The sequence below is a fragment of the Pinus tabuliformis genome, chromosome Q (assembly GCF_031772625.1).
Source record: "Pinus tabuliformis cultivar Carrire ecotype Pingquan chromosome Q, CPIR1, whole genome shotgun sequence".
Lineage (NCBI taxonomy): Eukaryota > Viridiplantae > Streptophyta > Pinopsida > Pinales > Pinaceae > Pinus > Pinus tabuliformis.
In genome coordinates, this window is record NC_142296.1 from 1,125,120,529 (window position 1) to 1,125,137,391 (window position 16,863).

Genomic DNA, 16,863 nt, shown 5'->3' on the forward strand with positions numbered 1-16,863 from the left:
ATTAGAATAAAACTATATTTCCTTAATTGGAATTATAAAACCACACACTAGATCACCATGTGTCATAAAACTACTAAAAGTGAAGATTATGTGCCGAAAATTGCCAAAACTGAATGCAAACAAATGCCTCAAAAAATGAATTCTAGAGGCTTTGTTGTTGAACCCCAACAACATATGAATCACGCATGGGGATATTAATGCAATAATATAACACATACATAAGGTATTCCATTAACTAATAGCCTTGAAAAGGTACTTTAAATCCACTTGTTTTTGTTTTCTTAAAAAATATTTTAAAAACTACAAAATACAAAAAAAATAAAATAACATGAGTGAAAGGTAGAAAAACTAGAGGGTGATGGGAGTTTAATACTTTGTTCTCCTCAAGGCACCTCATTCATGAATCAATATAAATATTTTGATACTTGAGAAGAGTTAATTATTTTGGAGAAGTTTGAGATGGACCATGAAAGGGCAAGCAACCAAAAGGGAAATAGTGTGCACAAAACTTGTGTTATCAAAACATCCCCATCAAAAAGAAAAGTACATGCCACTTTTCTATGGCACTAATAGTAACATAATGCTAAAAGAATGTGGATATCAATAATAAGAGCATCAATCAATGCTAAAGAAATAAAACAATAAATAATATGGTCCTATATGCAACACCCATAAACATGTGATACAAAATGTGATAACATAATACTCAATGAAGCATAGTGAAGTAATCACAGAAAATTTGTCACGGAATGAGCGAAATCCTATGACACTAAAATTAGTTTAAATAATGACAATAACCATAATAGTAACCATATTAAGGGAAGTGTCAATTATGTTTATCTTTGGTTTTTGGGAGGAATGATTATAATCCTCCCCACCTAGTTTCAACTCCTGCAAGTGACATGGTGAGATTTGTTGAAATGGATTTGGGCCTTGTTGTTGAGTCTGAGTAGTCCCTAAAAAAAAACCCTAAGGAATGCTTAAATAACACAAGGAAAGAAAATGCTAAATCGTAACATTATGAAGCTAATGAGATTAAATGATGATAGAGGCAATAAAATAACATCAAAGAAATGCCTAGACATTAACAAGACACAAGGGAATAATGAAGTGTTAGATTGTCAACGCAAGACACTCACGAGGTCTAAAAGCATAAAAAAGGACTATGGAAATTCAAATCAAATTAGTAACAAGAATTCAAGTGAAACGTGGAAATTTCTCCATATACATAATAGTACACTATTTTAAACATTAGCACAATAAATCTATTTATGACAGAAGACTACATTAGAAATTCCAAGATAATAAGATAAGAGATAATGAAAAAATATCAAATAGACTAACTAGCTAAAAGACCAATTCAAACTCCTTATATTGTGTTGCCTGATTTTAGTACAATTAAATAATGTTTTTATTGAGAGGACTAATGCACACTAAGTGTGGTTCCTTCTGCATGCACAATTAGTAGAAAAATAACCCTCTCTTAGTTGTAAGGTTTAAAATAGAGTTAGGGTAAAAAATAAAGTTGATTAAGGATAGAATGAATAAAAAATAAGTGAGAATTGAAGAAACAAATCACATACTATGTTCCTTATTCAAGAAATATAGAAAATCCCCAAAATAGGACTAGAACTCAAGATATAAGGTTGTTTAGAATAAAGGGATAATTGATAAGATTTATCTCCAAAACAGGAAGGATGTGTGAATTTGTGGATAAGGTGGATAAGGATTAAAAAGTTTGGATTAATGGATAATAAATAACCATGTTACTTCCCATTCAATGCCCAATTATTTCCACGATTCATCTTACTTGGTAGTCCCCGCTAATAATAAACATACTACAAATAGTAACTACTAAAAACAACAAGACCTCCTAAAGAGTTGGTAATGTGCATGTACATCAACATCCCCTTGAATTGCAACAGGTATGTGCTCAGTAAATGAGTCTTGGAATTTTTCATCCATAATAAGTACTCAAGTACAAAATAACTATCTGAGTCTCAACAATTTTCAATCATGCTAGCTACTAGTGCATAAACAACTTATGCAAAACATAATATGATATAGGTGGCATCAAGGGGGAATACCCTGTGGGAAGAAACTACCCTCCCCCCTCCATCCCACTTAAAATATAATGCATATTGTGTCTACTATGTTTTTGCTATGAAGAAGGATGGTGTTGCTGATCAACGACCCCATCATTTATATGTCCTAAAATCCTTCTTGTCCCATCATGTGAAGTCCTTGGATGCTAGTTGAGATTTGTAATTTCTTACAATAGAAATTAGTGGTCACTGAGTACCAAAAAACTAAAATCTAGTTCTTTGTATCTTGATAGTATCAGCCACTAGCTCGCTAGTTACCTATAAAGTATGATCTGCCTTCTATGGCTTGTGATCTAGATCTACAATAGGATTCTCATGGAATCCTAAGTCAAAATATGAAATTTGATTAGAAATATGATATAAAGAGTGTGTAAGAATATTTTGAATATCTATCTCAAGAAGAGGTAAAAATGATGCAAATGGTTCCTCTTGGACTACATGCAAGGGACCTTCCTCAAACTTATCATCTAATTTTTCTTTTTTTACTTCATGTACATGGGTTAGAAGTGAAACATGATTTGATTTTCGAATGAAATGAGATAATGAATACAACCTATAAATATGATCCACCTCCCCAACTACAACTCTGGAACCATATGCCATCTTTGAAACTGTCATTGAATTTTGAGTGAACTTTGCCTTGTTTACAATTGAAATAGGCTTTACTTCAATCCCTAGAGTGATTCTATGAAGTCCCTTACTACGCAGTAGAAGTAGGGCCTTGAGGTTCCACTTAGAGTAGTTGAATAGAGTCAAGATCACACTAATAGCGAGGATGATCCATCCTCTTTGGAATGTTCAATCATGTATTACCTCCAATAATATGATCATATTCCTCACAAACTTCTCAATTGATTTAATAGAATGTAGGATTTTATGCACAAGCATAAGAATCTAGTTGTAGCAAAAACCACACTAGAAATTGCAAGATAATAAGAAAGAAGAGAGTGAAATAATACTCTCATAAATTAAGTAGCGGAAATACCAATTTGAATGATATGTAGTACATTGCTTGCCTTGAGTATAGTTAAACAACACTCTCATAGAGAGGAATAATGCACACTAAATGTGGTTTCTTGTGCATGGGAAACCAATAGAAAATCAACTCTCCCTTATTTCTAGTTAACTAACCCAAAAATAAAATTGTGGGGTGTAAAATATAGTTAGGGTCAATAAGAAAGTTGACTAAGGATAGGATGAACCAACAATAACTAAGAATTGAAGAAATAACTCACACATTCCACTCCTAACTCTAGCAATATAGAATAAAACAAAAAAATAGGACTAAAAATTAAGAGATAAGGTTTCCTAGAATAAAGGGATAAGTGGATAAGGTTATGGATAAGGTGTGTGTCCAGAAAGATGAAGAAAGTGAGCACTTGTGGATAAGATGGATAGGTTTAAGGAAGTGTACATCAATGAATAAAAAATAGCTATGTCACTACCTAGTTAATGCCCAATCACTACCACACATCATCCAATATGGTAACCATCGCTAAAAATGGACATATTATAAATAGTAAATACTAAAAATAGTAGGGTCTCCTAAAGGGTAGGTAATGTGCATGTACACCAAGAAATGAGTCTTTCATAAATCCCTATGGATACATGCACCTAACCAAAGTACATATATGGATGGGGAGAAATGGGACTCATGCAAGTGCACAACAATTTTATTTTTCAAATCAACACCAAGCATATACATCTTCTTATATATAATTGGATAACATGCACACATCTCTAGGTAAACTAAATTGATGGGAACACAACTATTAACAAAAATGTCTTGTCTAGAAGGAAACACCAACTACATACCTTTGGTTGGCCAAAGTGCAACCACATAAATAAATGAATTTAATAATTGAATGTGCCCCATAACCATAATGTAGTTTTTCGAGCAAAGAACGTCAATCGAAGTTAGCTTTTACTTCGTGGACCAACAGAATAACCGCATTCTCATTCCATGATTTCCACAACAAGAAGACATCTGACCAAGCAAGGAATGTGAATACACACATGAGAATTGCAATAACAACAACACCCTCATCATATATTAATAGTGGCAGTATAAAAGGTCACCTTAGAGTGAAAAAGGACAAATGGAAAGGATGAGATGAGAGACCCAACACCATTCCCACTCACGAATAGACCCACTGCTAATAACAAGTCTATAAAACAAACATACAAGTGAGGAACAAAACAAACAACACTAAGCAGAGGGACAACATTAATGGGAAATGCAATAACAAGAGAAAGCCCAGGGTATAATCTAACAAATACAATTAATATAGCAATGAGAAAAGAAACAAGAATCACCCATAATCCTTTGGCAACAAAGGTTACATTGTCTTCCAAACCCAACAAACAACCACAAATTCATTCCATCCTTTCGACATTAGAGAAAAAAAAAAAACAAAATTAACACATAAAGAAAACAAATGCAACTCAACATTTTTTCTACACAAGGACAAAACCATTGCTATTGATGATTCTAGATTCCACAAGAGAAAGTTGAAGCAAGAGCCCACAAAAGCCTATATTAAAGGGAGAAGAAAAATCAATATGTAAAAGATAAGCACCTTTGTTAATTTAATAAAATAAGGAATGAAATCAACAATAACTGCACAAAATTGCTCCCCTACCATATTCCAAAGAGTAGAAGAAATAACCAAGTGAACTGTCACCAATAACATGCTTATCCTCGAAGTCGCAAGAGCCTAGTCAACATCACAATACAAATTGAACAACACCCTCCTAGAAGCATCTACCAATTGTTTTGAAGAGAAAAATATTGAATTTCATTGACTACCTAACCAAAAATAGTGCCCTTTCTCTCCATGCAATCTCGAGCAAAGGGACAACACCAAGAAGCAGGAAAATAATCACATTGAAAAGTCCATCAACCATTCATGAAAACAAACTACCCACTAAACCCTTGACTCCAACAACTCCATCACACTCGCACACAACATTGAGTAAAAGGAAAATACCAATGAGCAAAGACAACATTGAGAAAAATCTTAGAATCCATAATAAACATCCAACAATGCCCTCACCCTCCCACATAACGTTGAGCCAAGGGCTATCACTAATGAAGAGGGTGATATCCATACAAGGGAATCCACTAATAATGCATGCATTCAACATCCCATAGACTTCAATAATGCCCTCACACTCTAGCACAATAACAAGCATAGGGATAACACCAACAAGCAAAGACAACATTGATGAGTAGAGCAACACAACGACCCACAATCCCTAAGAAGCATCCAAAAATACTCTCTCTCTTCCATGCAATATGAACCGAAAGATTGACATCAACAAGGAGGATAATTGTCATGTAGAAAAAACGACCCAATCAACCCTCAACTCCATCAACACACTCACACTCCCACATAACACTATAAAAACATCCACCTATTATGCATGCATGTAACAACCCAATGAATATTTGATTCCAACAACACCCACACCTCCATAGAACCAAGAAAATATGGATGAACAAGGATAGTAATGACAACAGTAAACAAATCCCACACACTACAAAGATAATTGTGACAACACTAAGCGAATCCCACACAATGCAAAGACACAACTAACGAGTGAAGACAAAACTTTTCCAAGGACCGAGCAAAATTCTAGCACAAGCGAATCCCCACAAACTCTTCAAAGGATGAAGAAGAAGACAAAACTCTTCAAAGGACGAAGCAAAAGTCTAGCACAATTCATTGGTGCAGAGATAATTTGTTCTTCATGAAAGATCAAAACAGTCGAGGTTCCAAAGAGGAAGTGATATTGTCATATACCTTGAAAAAACCATAATATTTAAATTATCATATGAAATCACCTCACAAAACGACATTGTCTATTCAAGTGACAATTTTGTTGGGATGGCCACTTGGCATGGAAATCTAGTGTTTTTTTTTTGTTTTTTTTGTTTAATCTGACCATGAGAGTCCATGCAAGTGTTTGAATCGTTTTCTTTATAGTGGAAAGAAAATCATGACCATTAAAAATAGCTATGGCACCCAAAATCTTGGAGATTGACAATTGTAACCCAGATTTCTAAAAAATATCATCGGAGGTTATTAAAATTCTACCTAAGTTTTGGTCATGAAAGGTCGGTCCGGTCCCGCCTTAGACTACGTGTCACAAAACAAAACTATGAATACCATATAATTTTACATTACGCACGTTGTCGTTATTTCCTATAACATAATTTAGAGTAAGGGTTATGTGCGTTTTTATTGAACAACATAATTTCAATATGTGGTTGTTTTATTCCTGTTGTACAAGTTCCATTTCCGGAGTGATGTGTGATATTCTCGTGCATTGAAAATATTCACATACACATTAATTTTGTGGTGAACGTTGAACAGGTGGTTTGAAGAAGGTACCTAAGTTGTTAGTCCCTGCAAGGGAGTCAAAATCTCAATAATGGTTCCAATAACTTATGAAAATGGAAGTCTAGAAGGTTTTGACTTTAACGTTTTAATAACTTATGAAAATGGAAGTCTAGAAGGTTTTGACTTTAACACGAATGTCTAGAATGCGGTTTGGTCTGCAAGTGAAATCAGACAACTTGTCAACTAACTTAAATTATATGATGGACAATGGTGAGGATTCAACAACATGTAAATCTAGAACGCTGTTTGGACTTTTGTGCGATTGAAATCAAACAACTTATTTGACCAATGATGTATCTTGCCAGGATTTCACAATTGACTGCACCTAATATGCCAGAATTTAACAAAGCATATGTCCTGTACTGCTGTCTACTTAATTTAACATTGAGTTCAAACAATTAGTCTTGACGATGAATCACATTTGCTGGCTCGAAACGCGTAGACAAATGGTATTCCATGTAATTTTCGCCAAAAAATCTCTTCCAAACCCTACTATTGTCTATTTAATTCTAAAATATTTCTAAAATCTACACTAAGAATGGCCACACATAATACTTGCCATGTTTAATATTGCTCAAAACATGGCCACACATAATACTTGCCATGTTTAATATTGCTCAAAACATTGTTATTGATGAGTGGAAAAACTATCTCAAGTGGGGCGAAGTCTTCTTCAACGTCTTCTAGCGGAATTAATAGCTCCGAGCTTCTCGATGAAAAGACCAACCTGACACTTTCCGACGTTTTCGGTTGTGATTGAATTTAATGTTTCAATCTAAAACATTAAATGTAATGCTTTGATTATGTATTGATAATCAAAATTTTGGTCTTTTATAAAAAGCTGTTATTATTATTTAATTAAGAAATATATATTATATTTTTTTAATACATGATTTATTAATTTTTTATTTTTATTTAATATATAAAATATTAGTAATAATTTTTTTTCGATTAATTTTATTGTAGAGACTTGGTTGACATTTCTAATTAACTAGTGTGATTTATCCTCAGGACAAATAGCGAAAAAATCAACCTTCTCAAAAGTTTAAATAACAGAGAAACATCCTTGCCTTGCCTAGAACTAGCCCTTATAAACAAGCCATTAGAAAAAGATTATTAAGAATTAGTTAAAAAAATCTATAGTAGATTATTTATTAATTATTTAATTATAATTTCAATGTTCTTATGTAATAAATTAGTATTTATAATGATATAATATAATATAATACTAAATTAATGAGATACAATTTTATTTATTAATAATTTAATTTCAATATCAATGTTAAAACTTAAATCATAGAATTATTTATTTACTATTTATAAATTAGTAATTCATAGAATAAAAAAAACAAAGAGGTAAGCGGTTAGAATCATCTTAATAATGTAATTTTTAATAGTAAAATTAAAGCCAAATATGATTTGGCTTATATATTTATTTATATATATATAATTGTCCTGGTATGGATGTGTACAGTATGCATCCCAACAAATTGGGGAATGACTCACAACAAATTGGGGAATGACTCAAGTTTTTTTAAAAGTGACATGTGATGCTTTTTTCAAATTTTTATTTAAATACATTTATTTAAAATTTAATTGGGAATTACATTTTTAAAAGTATTAAATAAATTTATGTATTTAAAATATGACATCATATATAATTATAAATTTATCACTAATTACTTAATGATATATTTAAAAGTATGATTTTTTTGGTTTATAAATTATATATTAAAAATATATAATTTAAATAATATAAAAATGTGAATTCATTAAGAATTATTCATGATTATGATAGTGATCATAATAGTTGTATTAAAAAATGGCTATCAATTCCCAAAATATTTAGGAATCTGACGGATATGAGCAGTCAAATATGAATATTCCAAGAATCTACAATCGACTTAAATTCACTGTTAAAAAATAATAAAACGTTTAAATTCGTCTCATATAAATTTCGAAGTAAACGTTCGAAGAGCTGGTTAGATGAGAATCCGAAAGTTGTTAGTCTCGGAAGCGGGGTCATAATCTCGCCCATAATCTCAATATGGACGTCTAGAAAGTTTTGACTTGAACGTGGAAGGGTCAACAAGGTGTACAATGTGGTTTGGTTTGCAAGTGCAATCAAACAACTTGACAACTAACATATCTGATGGACAATGCTGAGAAATTTGGCCATGCCAAGTGGTTCCAATAAAAAAGGAAAATAGAAACCAACGAGGTTTTGACTCGGATGCAGAGAGCATTTATATGTAGAATGCGGGTTGGACTTATTTATATCTAAATTAGTTTAGATTTATTTTAATTTTACATCTATTCGATATTTGATATGGATTAAAATTAAGATGTAAAATTTTTAGAATAAAAGATAAACCCATAATAAATTTAGACTGATTTAGTTATTAATTATAATTATATTATATTATATTATTTTATTTTTATCAGGTTAAAATGTTAAATATTACATTTCTACCATACTGGGATTTATATGGGAATTAAGTTTATTCAAATTGGGTGAAGGGAAATTTTATAAGATATAATATTACAATATTTATTACCATTCTTACTCATAAAAAGTGGTTAGAGGTGGGGAAATACTAATTAAATTGTAATATTATTACATTTGACCTAATATTTCTCATCATGTGTCGACCTAAATATTACATTTTACTCAATATTTCCCTAACCCCTACTAATTTTATAGATGAGTTTGTTTACTTTCAACTTTCAAATATAAAGAAAAATTACAATAACAAGTGGACTAGTTGAAGGGAAATATTGGGGGAAATGTAATATTATAGTATTATATTTTATCCAATGTAACCTAGTAAAAAGTGGATGTAAGTAGGCAAAAATATTAGATAAATGTAATAGTTACATTTTTCCTAATATTTCACATGGATTCAATGTCATCATTTTCTATAGCTAATTATGCATCTAAATATAACATCAAACTAAGATGGTTTTAGGCTAGTTTAATTCCCCCCTCCACAAAAATACCATGTGTCAATACCATGAATTCTTAAAATCATGGATGGTTTTTATTATTATTATTATTATTATTGTTATTATTATCACCAAGTTAAAACATTTATAATACATTGCATCATGTTACACATTTATAGCATACTATAAACATTACATCTCAACTCAATGAAGGAATTACAGGTGCTCGACCATAAGCCCCCCACCCAATAAGTAAACCCAAGAGGGAGAGGAAATCCAAGAGTCGATGCTGGGACTACTCTATATGCCGGTACTCTGTCGATGGTTGAGCCGTGGACAACCCGGGAGACTCATCCCTGTCACTCTGGTCTAGCTTAGCGTTATGTCTTATCCGGAAGACCACACAGAACCACCAACGGCAATGCTAGTTGCATCTGAGTCAATTCGAGCAGATTGATTGGGAGAACCTGTGAATGTGTCGGTTGATTATGCTAATGACCCTGTTTTCCCAAAAGCAATTGAAGTAGCACCTGTTGAAACGCCCATTGAAGTTTACCTAACAGTTGCATCCTTTGAACCGGTTGTTGAGTCAACCGGCTAGTTCCTTCCGGCCAATCAAAACTTTTTATGGTCCAGCTGCTGGGACACCAGAGACCTATACCTATGGCCTCGTCAATGTACATCCCACTAGCACTTCGACGATTAGGTGACTGGGCCTAGGTGTGGCTTAAGTATTTGGCTCGTTAGGTTTGATTCAGGATTGTACGGTGCATCATCGATGCCAGTATGTGGTTGGATTGGTTTTTCGCAAAAGTATTATCGTGGGGGACATCAAGTAGAGCAAAGGCAACTATAGCAGGAGATCCTCCAGGTGCAGAGGAAGGAGCAGCGGTTTAAGTAGCATCCGTTGAAGAAGCACCAGTGGATTAAGTTTAGATAGTGTCATATTTCGATTTCACTCCAGTATCAAAGGGAGTGGCACCCATAAGGAAGGTAGCAGGGGCGGAGGCTAGGTTGGAGTTGAACCAGCAATACCAGGAGCAAAGACTAGAGAGGCAGCATAACCTATCCCAGAGCAAGTTCAAGTTTAAGCTTCACTAGTTCCTTTTAATGGACCAGAAGCTTGACGAAGAAAAGGCGGGTGTTGGTCGTAAATGGAATGAAACAGGGGAATAAAGTCAAGATATAAAGGCCCAATAAGGTGATACCTTCTATGAACGGAGAGATCAGGTCCATAGGTTATGCATTTGGATTTGCATCTGCTACTGGTAGCTTTACAACGAGATCTGCATCCACCACTTCTGCTGGTGAATCAATGGGTTCTGGCACGAGATCTAAATCTCGATCTTGAACTGCGGCTACCCCTATCGCTGATGGCGTGGTGGATATGCAATGGGATCCGCGGGATCAAAGAGAAACGGTCAATCAGATCATTCCCCAGCACAACCTACATGATCAGTCGAACCTATACATCGGTAGGATAGGAAAGATAGGGGCGGTAATACAGAACAGGAAAGGCAGTGACCGGAAAAGAAAAGTACAGGCAGAGCAAGTAATATGGTAAAAGGGAAGGTCATGGGTTTTATTCTGCTGCGATTGATCCTTTACGGGATTAGTAGTTCCGGTGCACCTCCCCACTATTATAGTTCTGATTCCTGCTGAGCCTTTGATACTTATAAGCTTGGTTTATGCTCTGACTTCAAGTCCTAGCTACGCTTCTTCTCTCGCCTCTACCTACGATGCCTATGCCTTCGCTCTACCTGACTTTGTTCTTGGGGGGGGAAATCTATTGCTCAAGGCTTCCCCTTCGTTGTGGGTTTCACCACCTAAACTGATGTTACCCTTGATGCTAAGGGACAAGCGAAATAATACCCCTTGCTTGACGCGACCCAACGTTAACAAGCTGAAATACGCCTTCGATTTACTAATTCCGAACTCCTTCCATCCATTCACGAACCCCTCCGATCCGACACTTATAAAGGTCTTCTAGATTCCCTCCAAAGCCCTAATGGTATAGGTTAAGTAACTATGTATTGATGGTAGGTGGGTTGTATGAACAAGGTAAGGGCTAATGAACTGATTTCACTTCCGATCCAACGATCCAATCTATGGTTCCTAAGGTCTTCTAGATTCCCTGGTCAGCATGGTATAGGGCTGCTCCATAGAATGTATTTATACCAGGTGGGTAGTCCTTAACAAAGTAAGTGATTCTTATACTGTCCCCTACATATAAGATCTTCCTGGTCTAATTCTTGTGCTGGTAAGTGACTTCATCGTCCTAGCCTAGGATTCCGGCAGTAAAAAAGAAGGGTAAGGGTCTGATCCATCCCATCCATAATAAGTAACTCAGTGTAAGTTCGTGGTTCGTGCAAAGAAGGTAAATAAAGGTTTCCTATATATGTAATAACGCATATGTCAAAACGCAAATTCAAAAATCCGATCTAACGATCCAACGATTCCATCCTCCGCATCTAAGTTCTATGGAATCTAAAAAGTATACTGGTGTCTATAGGTAAGTTCTAGTGAGTTTGAAATTGTAAGTAGTCAGGTTTCTGGATGTATAGCAGTAAGGGAAGGTAAGGTCTGATAGCATTCCTTTGGAAGACCTAATGGGGCCTGAAGCTCTGTCTGGTAGGTGGGTGAGTGGGCTGTCCCAAAGCGATCTCCCCAAGGCATCCCCGCCCGCTGTTCAAGTATCTAACCATAAGGTAAAGCACCACGCCCTCAACTATCTATGTGGGCTACAAATCCATCATCCATGAAACCCAGCTCCCTCCGTCCCGCCATTCCATCCCATCAGCAGCTTTTAAGGTCTGTGACTAACTACGTGGATTGTAGGTCTAGGGCTAAAGTGTGAGTTCTAGCAGGTAAAGAGTAACAAAAAAAGGGTTCTATCTATATAAAACCAGTTGTTGGCACGGGTCGAGGCGCCCATGTTCCACCTCGATCTGTGACAGGCGATTCTCAATAGGCAAGTCGATTCCTAATAGCATTTAAGGTGCGAAGCCGCTTGTCCCTCCGGGGGCAAGGTAATTTCCCCTCGTTCCATTCGTCCGTCCTATACCTGTACACCCGGTGCTTCTAAGGATCTCCATACCCACTACGTGATTCCATATATCTGGCTGGCTCCAGGTCTAGAAGTTCGTGCAGGTCAAAAGAAAGGTCTTTCTGGTGGGCGGATTGTCTTTCCAAGGTAAGGGCTTAATGAACCAATTCCCAGTCGCATGATCGCATCGCATCTGATCCGGCATTCGTACGCGTTCCTACTTTATAGTGTGCATTACCTTATGTTCCTATAAGCTTAGTTTCGGCATCCCATGAAGTCCTTAGAAGTAAAGTTCCAGCTGCAAGTGTTCCTAAACAGTTGACCGGGTTTCATTAGTATAACCTAAACCAATAGCAAAGGCAAGAGCAGTGGTTCCAGCACCAAGAGTTTAAGCAGCAGCACCAACAGCGGAGAAAGCAACAAAGCAAGCATAGACAGTTCCAGTTGATTCAGCAGTTGTAGTTGTTCCGGTTTCATATCCAGTTGGAGAACTAGTAGTTTGAATTCCTCCTTGTAAAATAAAAGTGAAAATAAAAGTATTTTATTTATTGCCTACATATTATTTTAAAATAACATTATATACACATTTCTAACATATACATATATTAACCCTTATATATATATTAATTTTTTTAATGTAATGTTATATGACAACATCTCCTCTCAGCATAATAAATTTATTATTTTTTAAAATTTAAAAATTACTTTTACAAGTGAATTTTTGTTTTTAAAATGAAATTTAATACTATAATTTTTAATAAAATTATAAATTTTGAAACTACTGCAGATCAATTCCAAAGATTAAAACTCCAAAATAATTTAAAATATTTTTTTTAAATATAAAAATAAGTTTAACATCTTTATAAATTTAAAATTAATTTTACAAATTACATTATAAAATTAAAATATCCACGTAAAAACGAAAACATCCCATAATCAGGGTACGCTTAAATCAAACCCAACTTGTTTGACTAGTAATATATTAATATATTTTGGGGATTTCACAATCAACTGTACAGAATATGCCAGTCTTTAACAAAGCATATGTATCGTGCGTCACCTGCACGCCAAGAAATGGGTTTTCTGCGTTCGAGCCTCTACTTTTCTTCTATGACGCTTCCTGACAGTTACCCTACTCCGAAAAGTAGTCGGTTGTTACGCCAGTCTTTGTTGGCTGCTGTTTCGAAGTAGTTTTTCCTTTATTCAGATTCGTCATTCCGGGGTCCAAAGGCGGTGTAGGAAAAACTACCTCACACATGTAGGGCAAAGTCTTATTCAAAGTCTTGCAGCAGAATTAATAGGCGTTGTTTATTGACCTCACAAATTCATTAGGTTTGCAGTTTTCTGATTGGAATTTGGTAAAAAATATTAAGCAACTGGAATGTCAGTGAATGTCACTGTTTGCATATTTTTTTATACTCGTATTTTAGCGAGGCGGAGGAGTTTTCCTGAAAGTTATGGAAATTCCGTTCATATTTAGAGAAAATCTGGCAAGAATTTTTGTAAATCCAAGTTATAGTTGTTAAACTTCAAAGGTGTCCTAGACTTTTTTGATAGTGCTGAATCCATTACCACCATCAAAAACACCATTCAAACACTGCTTATACAAGATGTTTTGAAATTTTTTGCTTGGATTCCAGCCACTTTTGGTGGTCGGCCAATTCGACTCTTTTTTTATGGTGGAAATAGATGAAGTACTAAAAAAGGGAGTTGTTTATAGTGCAATTTTTTGGAGTTTCCGGTGCCGGAATCCGGTGGAAAAAATTGAGGTAAAATCTTGATTTGTGTTTTTTAAACTAGTTTTTCCACTGTATATATCAATTCAGTGCCACCAAAAACCCCTAAGGCACTTTTATTGTGCAGGATTTGCCCATCAATCTTGTGATTTCAATGAATTTCGGCCGGATTTTAAAAAAATTAAATGGAAAAATTTCACTGGAAATCCACCAGAAAAGCTTCCAAAAAATAAGACTAAAAACAACTCCTAAAAAACCTTTGACCACCCAAAATCTTGAAATTTGATAACTATAACCGAAATTTTCAAAAAATTTAATCAATTTTTATCATAATACTACCGAAATTTCCATTATTTTTAAAGCTAATTTATGGATTTTTTTTTTAAGACTACGTCTGAGCTTCTAGATGGGCAGAGAAGACTAGCAGAACTCTTTTCCTCTGTTTTGGCGGTGACTTTATTGGAAGAAACGCTTGAGAGAACATCCAGTGCGAAATTTGAGGAGAATAACATGGATGAATCATGCCACTGGCGACGTGGCAGACCAAGTCATCGATGTACTCCCACTTGCATCCTGGCATGTCGCCTACACCATTGCCAATAAAAAGGGGATCCATTAACATTTACTCTCCAAACTTATCATCCGGATTCCGCAATCCCTGCTTTCCCTTTGCCCAATATTCAGCCATTATTTACAGGCCCCCTGAAATCCCTCAAGGCATCGAAAATCTTGTGAGATTATAATGGAGGATCAACTGCAAAAACATCCAATAGCCCACTCATCGTCAAGGTCATCTCTGGCAATCGACATGGCAGGGGGTTTCTTCAGGTCCATCCACAGCTCCGCTCCGCCTTCTCCTGGCACCCGAAACACAAAGATAACCGTCGTCGGCGTCGGAAATGTGGGCATGGCAGTCGCGCAAACGATCCTGACGCAGGAGCTCACAACGGAGCTCGCCCTGGTGGACATCCAGGCCGACAAGTTGCGCGGCGAAATGCTTGATCTACAGCACGCCGCCGCCTTCTTGCCCCGCACCAACATCGTGGCCGGCACGGACTACGCCATCACGGCGGGCTCCGACATCTGCGTCATCACGGCCGGCGCCAGGCAGCGGGAAGGCGAGTCGCGCCTCAATCTGGTGGAGCGCAATTTCCATCTCTTCAAATCCATCGTTCCGCAGCTCGTGAAATACAGCCCCGACACCATCCTGCTGGTCGTCTCAAACCCCGTGGACATACTGACATACATCGCGTGGAAGCTCTCTGGTTTGCCGTCGAACAAAGTGATGGGCAGCGGCACCAACCTCGATTCCTCGCGCTTCCGCTTCATGATAGCGGACCATCTGGACGTGAACGCGCAGGACGTGCAGGCGTACATCATAGGCGAGCACGGCGACAGCTCGGTGGCTCTGTGGTCGAGTATCAGCGTGGGGGGCGTCCCCGTGTTGAGCTTCCTGGACAAACAGGAAATCCCGTATGAGAAAGAGCATCTGGAAGCCATTCACCAGGCCGTGGTGAACAGTGCTTATGAGGTTATCAAATTGAAGGGGTACACTTCGTGGGCTATAGGATACTCAACTGCTAACTTGGTGAAAAGCGTGATTCGAAACCAGAGGAGGGTTCATCCCGTTTCGGTGATGGCCAAGGACTTCCACGGTATCGAAGAGGAGGTGTTCCTGAGCCTGCCCGCTCAGCTGGGAAGAGGAGGGATACTGGGCGTTGCCAGCATTCACTTGACAGAAGAAGAAACCCATCGTCTCAAGATGTCGGCGGATGCCATTTTTGAAGTTCAGAAGCAGCTTGATATTTGAGTTCAACCCATCAATTACTTTCAACAGATAGGGTTTAGTGCCTGTTTTATAGGAAAACCCCTTTGGGGCCAGACTCCCTGAGGGTATCCATTCGGGGATTACAGGATAGATAACACAGAAACAGAAACGTAGTAAGAAATTAAGAATAATGCTGTGTTCTTACATAATCACTTTGGTTAATGGATTTTTGTTTCAGAAAGTAATGGAATTTTGTTTTTCCTCACCATGTTCAGAAAGTAGTGTTGGCTTCATTCTAAAACAGTGCTGGTTTCTTTTACTTTTATTGTCCATCACTGCTTTAGAATAATACTTATTCATATTCAAATTTTTGACACTTGAGTGAATTCTATAAATGGGGAAAATATGTAGAGACTTTGAGTGAATGTGTCAAAGTATAACAGTTTTAGTGGAACTTATTTGGAATTATTTATGTAGCTTTATGTAGATTATGATAATAAAATATATTTAAGTATAACACTGTAACAGTTTTAATGGAACGTACTTTGAATTATTTATGTAGTTTTATGATTTATGTAGATTATGATAATAAAAATTATTTATTCTAAGGATTTATGATAATAAAGGACATTTATTTAAAAAATTAATTTAATTATTATTAAATATTTTAATTTAATAATTATTAAATTTAATATTAACAAGTTCGATATTCAAATGGTTTTCGAGAGAAATACTTGCTTTTCAAACGTGGGGTTGTGTTTTTTTTTAAATTTGTAATGAAACGCCGAGAAAAATAGTACAATTTGAATAAACCTTATCCTGCTCATTATCTTATATAAAGTTTCATAGAGTTTCA

At 35.9% G+C, this 16,863-nt stretch overlaps 2 pseudogenes; both read left to right on the forward strand.

Annotated features, from left to right (window-relative positions):
- Positions 1–13,694, forward strand: part of LOC149223474 (ASC1-like protein 3) — an 86,192-nt pseudogene extending 72,498 nt beyond the window's left edge.
- Positions 13,695–14,764: 1,070 nt separating this feature from the next.
- LOC149223475 (L-lactate dehydrogenase B pseudogene) lies at positions 14,765–16,432 on the forward strand (annotated as a pseudogene).
- Positions 16,433–16,863: the final 431 nt, after the last annotated feature.